This window comes from Pteropus medius, unplaced genomic scaffold, assembly GCF_902729225.1.
Source record: "Pteropus medius unplaced genomic scaffold, Ma_sr-lr_union100, whole genome shotgun sequence".
NCBI lineage: Eukaryota > Metazoa > Chordata > Mammalia > Chiroptera > Pteropodidae > Pteropus > Pteropus medius.
The window spans coordinates 8,424,625-8,431,396 of record NW_024349804.1 but is presented as its reverse complement, the minus strand read 5'-3'; the positions used below and the strand labels follow the sequence as shown (position 1 = coordinate 8,431,396).

At 45.8% G+C, this 6,772-nt stretch overlaps 1 pseudogene; it reads right to left on the bottom strand.

Moving 5' to 3' along the window:
- Nucleotides 1-3,274: 3,274 nt before the first annotated feature.
- On the bottom strand, nucleotides 3,275-3,393 carry LOC120583029 (uncharacterized; annotated as a pseudogene).
- Between the last annotated feature and the right edge of the window lie 3,379 nt (nucleotides 3,394-6,772).

Sequence of the window (6,772 nt, the reverse complement as noted above, 5' to 3'; positions counted from 1 at the left end):
TCGCCTAATTAAGACATCTGCTAAGAGTTACAAATTGATGGTGGTCTCACTGCCACACCATTTTAATTGACATGCTGTGATTTTGTTCCAGATTAACTTCATAAGTGGTCCTCCTAATAGAAAGATCACTTAAATTAAAAGTGGGCTGTAAATGGGGATTTGTGATGTTAATAGGCCTGTATAACCTCTGTGTCATTTACATACTTTTTCATTTTTCCCAATGCACATTTGCATATATAGGAGGATGTCCCCGAAGGCTTTGCAGGGACAGCATTAGTATGGTAATGAGCATGCAACTGGCACAGTGTCCAAAGAGTCATTTCTTTGACCTCCCCTCAACACTAATTTTGGAGCTGCCTTTGAGTCTCCAATATTAGTGACATAAAACCCATGTTCTGAGAAAAGAAACATGAGTCCAGCCTATTTACCCAGATGCAAGAGATGTTTGAGACTGAATGGAGTCAGAGCATACAGCCTTTATAATGTTTGAAGAGTTGCCTAGTCCTTGAACAATTCAGCGCATCAGTGGTGCTTAAAAAAACAAAACTCTAGAAATATTGGCTCCGTGCGGGAGCCCAGTGCAGCGTGTCTGCCAGTCTGGGGAGGCTACTAGAGCAGAGGCTAGTCCAGCAGGGCTCCCAACAGAGGCTTCAGGGAAAAGGCACTAAAATTAGAGCCTGCAGACCGGAGTCCAGCCGTGGGCCTGCCATTGAAGAATCTCATCCCGCTGAGTCTCGGTTCTGCCTGTGTATATTCCGGACAGAAACATACATGTTTGCAGTGAAGATTGAAATAATAAATGAAAAAGCATTTGTCTGTAAAGTTTAATAATTGAGGGCAACATTTAGCCAAAGCAAAGAAGGGGACGATGAACGCTTTCATTTTCCTTTCTTGGTTTGGGGGCTGTCCTCAGTGCTAGGACCGTATGGAGGAATGACGCGAACGGCGAGATGTCACTATGTATTTTGAACAGCTTAGTCGAGCAGATCAAATTTAAGAATGTAACCGAAGCTGCACTTCTATCGTCATGGCAGGTCTGAAGTACCTGGGAAGCTTAGGTGATGGGTTGCCCTCTCTGGGTACCATCGTGACAGGTAGGGTGCTGCTTCATCAGCCATCATGTCTTCCTTGAAAGAGAACGAGCTCTTTCTTCCATCCTCTCTGCAATAATTGGACCTCCTTCATCATCTCACTTTAGTCCCCATCTTCTGCTCACCATCCCACCTGTTAAAATCACTCGCACTGGTCCATCTCCACCAGAACCGGCTCTGAGAGAGTGAGCTTCATGCGCCATCGTTCCTGCCTTTTTTGTAGTTTATCATTCAGCATCAACTCAGTTTGTTCTGAGCGAAGGATTGCAGATCCACATTGGGCGATTCTCGTAAACCAGGAAGTGAAACGGGGGCACAGAAAAGCAGCTCTGCTGTGCCTCGCCATCCGGAAGGTCCTCCGTAGAGGCTTCGTGGGAGAGCAGCCGCATTCCAGAAAATTGGTACCCTGCAGACTGGCACAGGGCCACGGCGGGCAGACCCTGTGGGGGCTCATCCCTGCCAGCACCTTTCCTACGGACTGTGGGAAGAAGGCACTGGAGCGATTCCAGAATTCCAGATGTTCGCAGAGAGCAGGGAGGATGGCAGGGGCAGGAAGAACGGCCGGGGGACAGAGTGTCACCAGAATACCATCAGGATCGCTCTGGACTATACAGGAAACATTTTTGTGTCTCACAAGTGGTAATACATTTGAGAATTGTAGAGGGCTTCGGTGAAGTGTAAGATCTTGAAAGTGTTCTATTGTTTTATTATAACAGATCACGGTGGTTCTATTGTGTGTGTGTGTGCATGTGTGTGTGTGTGTGTGTGTGTGTGTGCACGCACGTGTATGTGTATCCAACATGCTTTCCTATCCCGTATTTTCTGATTCCTTCAGGGACCCCAGATCTGCGTGGGTCTGATAGTGTGTGGAGATCATCCTGCTCTTATACTCAGCTGAATAATTTTGACGTGATTGTGGGAGAGGGCGAGCTCAGCATTTACTCACTCTGCCGTCTTGACCGGACCTCAATACTTATCATCAAATTCCCGTCCAGCGAATGACCATGTCCAGCCCACTGTCCTGTGCAGGGCTCTCCACTGTCAAGCCCCGTTAAATCAGTGTTAAAAAGATTTGGGAGAAACAAGACTGAGAAGCCACGTGATATCGCAGAGGAAATATTGGACTTTTAAGTAAACATTTGCCCTCCCCCCGCCGTTGGGGTGCTTACCTTATTGCTCTGGGTCTTAGTCTTTTCAATATGGAAATTGGGATGAGAACAATAACAACTCTTACCTGGTATGGTTTTCACATAGATTACTGATGTGTCGTCGATGGTGTGTTCTGGCTAGCGCTGACAGGAACGAGTTCTCCATTAGCGCAGTTTTGCTTTTGGACAGTTCAGAACAGTGTTGATGGTGACCAGAGGACACTGAGGCATTACTTTAACGCCCTCTGTCATTCTAGAGCAGACGCAAAGCTTGTCGGGATTCAGAAGGGAGGGGAAAGGTTGTTCATTTCTTTGTTGATTTGAGTGTGTGAATGTGTATGCATGTATAAGGTGTGTGTTTGTGTTTCTGTGTGTGTAAATATGTATTTATGTGTGTATATGCATGTGTATGTGTGTGTATGTATATGTATGTGTCTGTGTCTGTTTGCGTGGCACATTTTGGAAGGCAGTTTTAGGATCATCGCAGGCTTTCAGGTTTAATATCTGGGTGCCATTTGGAGTACTTTCTTCTTGGGAACTTCCTGGAACCTTGTAGAGTCACCCCGGACAAGAAGGAGCAGGAACCAGATGCATGAGACGGCATTCAAAAGAAACACTCAAGACTGACTCTAATCTCAGGAGGACGAGTTAAGGACTGAGGACACTTCCTTCCAGGCTGTCCTACTTCCCCAGGGCCAGAAACGATTTTTCAGAGATTCAGGGTACATTCTTGGTTCAAAGGACCTCATGCACTTTATTATCTCCACCATCGTTTTAATACCCAGAAGCTATCAGGTCCATGAGAAACTTCTAGACACTTTGTGTTGACTTATTTAATCTTTTCAATGGCACACAAAACCCCTAGATATTATTAATATTCTTATTTGTTTTATTTATTTATTTATTTATTTATTTATTTAGTTAGTTAGTTAGTTTTAGGCAAGGCAACCCTTGGTTGACCTCACAGATTGCCAGGACCTTATCAGCTGACAATCCCTTAATTTTATTTTTTATTCTTTATTTTTATTTTTTTTACGCCTACAGCACCTGCTCTTCCTAGGTGGTCTCCCATCCAAGTAGTAACCAGGCCTGACCCTGCTTAGCTTCCGAGATCAGATGGGATCGGGCTTGTTCAGGGTGGCGTGGCCATAGACTTATTAATATTCTAATATCCAGAAGAGAAATGATAGTCTTGAGAAGTTAGGAAATGTGCTGAGGACACACAGCGAAAGTGAGACCGATGTCTGGGTGATCGCAGCAGGCGGCCTCCTTCTGCATTAACGCCTGCCGCAAACGCAGATGTTTGTGTGATGAGGGCTAACCAGTGGAGAATGGCCGCCCGCGCTATTGAATCTCAGGTGAATCTTATCGGCAGTCACACCTGGAGAAAGCCAAGGGCTGAAGTGTCGCTTCTCCTTTTTTATGCGCTAGACGAGGGAACTGGCGTGGAAAGAAGGGAGCTGGGCTGAGAGAGTAGCCACACTGCCAAGCAGGGGGTACAGCGGCTCCGAGCCCTGGAACCAGAGCCCTGGGACATTCATTTTCAGGCTCTGTTGGAGCTTGGCTACCGGCTTTGCCAGGCCTGGGAGATGTGTCAATGAGCCATTTACATGACCCTTTGCAAAGTTAAGCCTATTATTTGGCCCTTCATGCTGGCTTTTAAAACAGCCCTTGACAGACTCAGTAGGAATAAAATAATGAATGTTCACATGCTGGGTGCCTTCTTAAAAATGAAAAGTTGGTCTGAGAAACTTCACAGTCCAGAAGTAGTGGGTTTGGCACTGAGGCACACTAAGTATTAAAGGTAATGGTGCATGTCGTGTCCATACTGTAACTGGGATTTCTCTGAGCATGGGGAGGCCTTCCCACCCACTAGCACGGGGTAGGAGGCGCCAGTTAAAACACAAGGCTGGCCTGGGCAGGGTCACACGGTCTCCCACCGGGAGCCAGGAGCCCCTTAGCTGAGAATAGCTTGTTTGGAGGATGTCAGGAGGCCAGCCTCCTGAGGAAGATGCTGAGAGGGACAGTCACACAAGGGGCCGTGCATGACGAGATGGGGTGCTGAGTCATCGGACTGAAGAAGTACGATGAGCTGATTTGCAAAATATATTTTGCAAAATGATTACCACCAAAGCATTTGCTAACACCTGTATCATGTCACATAATTACCATTTCTTTTTTTCTATTCTTTCTTTCTTCTTTCTTTCTTTCTTTCTTTCTTTCTTTCTTTCTTTCTTTCTTTCTTTCTTTCTTTCTTTCTTTCTTTCTTTCTTTCTTTCTTTCTTTCTTTCTTTCTTCTTTCGTTCGTTCATTTGTTTGCTTGTTCTTTTGTGGTGACGATGTGGCAGGATGTCTTTCTCAAGACTGAACGATATTCTATTGTGTATATATACCACATCTTCTTCATCCATTCATCAGTTGGCGGACACAGGTTGTTTCTATACCTTGGCTATTGTGAATAGTGCTGCAATGAATGTGGGAGTGCAGATGTCTCTTTAAGAACATTTTTTTTTTCTTTTCCTTTGGACATATACCCAGAAGTTGGATTGATGAATCATATGGTATTCTATTTTTAATTTTTTGAGGAACCTCCATATCATTTTCCATAGTGGCTGCACCAATTTACATTTTCACCAAAAATGCTCAAGGATGCCCCTTTCTCCACATCCTTGCTGACACGTTATCTCTTGTCTTTTCGAGGATAACAGGTGTGAGGTGATATCTCACTGTGGTTTTGATTTTCATGTCCCTTATGATTAGTGATGTTGAGCATCTTTTCATGTACCTGTTGGCCATTTGTCTGTTGTCTTTGAAAAAATGTCTAATCAGATTCTCTGCTTCTTTTTCATTGGATTGTTTGCTCTTTTGCTATTGAATGTCTTCAACCACCTCTCTTTTCCTAACCTGGACCCTGGGCATAATAATTTCTACAGCATGAATTTGTTTCGAGGATTAAATAAGATAATATACATAAAGAATCTAGGAAGCCTTATAATTAAAAAAGATGATAACTAGTATTATTCTGATTGCTATTTACTCTGTAGGCAAGCCAGAATGTCTGGGGCAGAGGATAGACAAGTTTCATTAGCTCCCAGAAGAGGCCTGGAGAACCCAAGAGTGACATAAGGTCATGGGCTTGTGAGAGCGATGGGCCTCCTGTGATCTGTGATGTTCAGTAGTAAGAAATAAAGGTCACCAAACAGTGATCCCAAACGAAGGTGAACGGATTCAGTTGCATGTCGAGGGAGAGACAATCACTTAGGGGGGTCAGTTATGCGGGTTTCCGGGAGCAGAAACAGAAAGTGTTAGATGCACCACACACACACACACACAAAAACAACAGAGAAAACACACTACACAAGGCCCTGTTTCTGAGTCAGCTCTCTGGTCGGCTCTGGACTGTGGGCTCCACGTTGTGGTCAGAAGTCCTAGTGTCGAGCACATCCAACGTGGACTCCGGACAACTCCAGCTGCCAGTTCAGTTCACGCTGCACGTGGAAGTGCCTGAAGCTTCAGAAGCCCATCATCGAACATTCCCTTTGTGTTACCGCTTGTATTACTGCTCCCTGGGAAGCAGATTCCAAAATGGAGTCTGACAAGCAGGATGTTTACACACGTGTGTTCCTGGGCTCCAGGTCTGTGGACAAGGAAGGGGAAGGAGTGGGTAGAGGCAGAGGTCGTTAAGGTGTCGGCCCAGCGACAGCTTGAGCCAGACCAGAGGGGCACACTGGAGTGGCCTCATTGATCACTGGCTATGAGCAACCTGAGACAGTTCCCAAGAGGCTGACAGCTGAAGGCGGCCCACCCCCAGTGACAAAGTCTTCCCAGAGGGAGGGTCTGGGTGGCACAGTGCAGCGTTCACCAGCCCCTCAGCCTCTGGCCCAGCCTTGGTGTCACTCCGTGTTTACAACAGCTCTGTGAGGTCAGCGTGGGGTGAGAACAGGCTCGGCGAGGGTGAGCGGTCCCCGAAAGCAGCACATCATAGTCCTCCTGCCTCGCTCCATCTCTCTTTTAGAAGGGGAGGGGTGCAGTATGGAGTGGGGCCGCGCACGGCGGAGAACACAAGAACAGACTTTAGAAACCTCCCTATCCTGGTCAAGGTGCTCAATTTGTTTACATTTGCAAAAAGTGATTTTTTGGGGGGCGGGTGAAGACACCGTGCTCTCTTTATACATAAAGCGCATAGAGTACACAAGCAGATGCACAGCATATCCGTGGTATTCAAATTTAACAGGGGGTCGTTACGAGGAAAACGTTTAAAACGGTTCCTGGAGGGGGCTGGTAAAGAAACAGAGGTATAAGAAAATATGTAGAAAAGAAGGAACGCAGTCTCTAAGCTCCACATTTTCATCATGGCCTCCATGTGACAAGAACTGAGTCTGTGCATAGTCTCAGAGAATAGGGGTCAGCGACTAGTGGCCCTTGGGGTTACCAGGGCACAAATTGCTTTCCGATTGGGGGTTATGTTTCAATTTTTGTTTTTGCTTATAGTACAACATTAAAATAAAGCTAAAAAAAAAAATGACAGTTGGG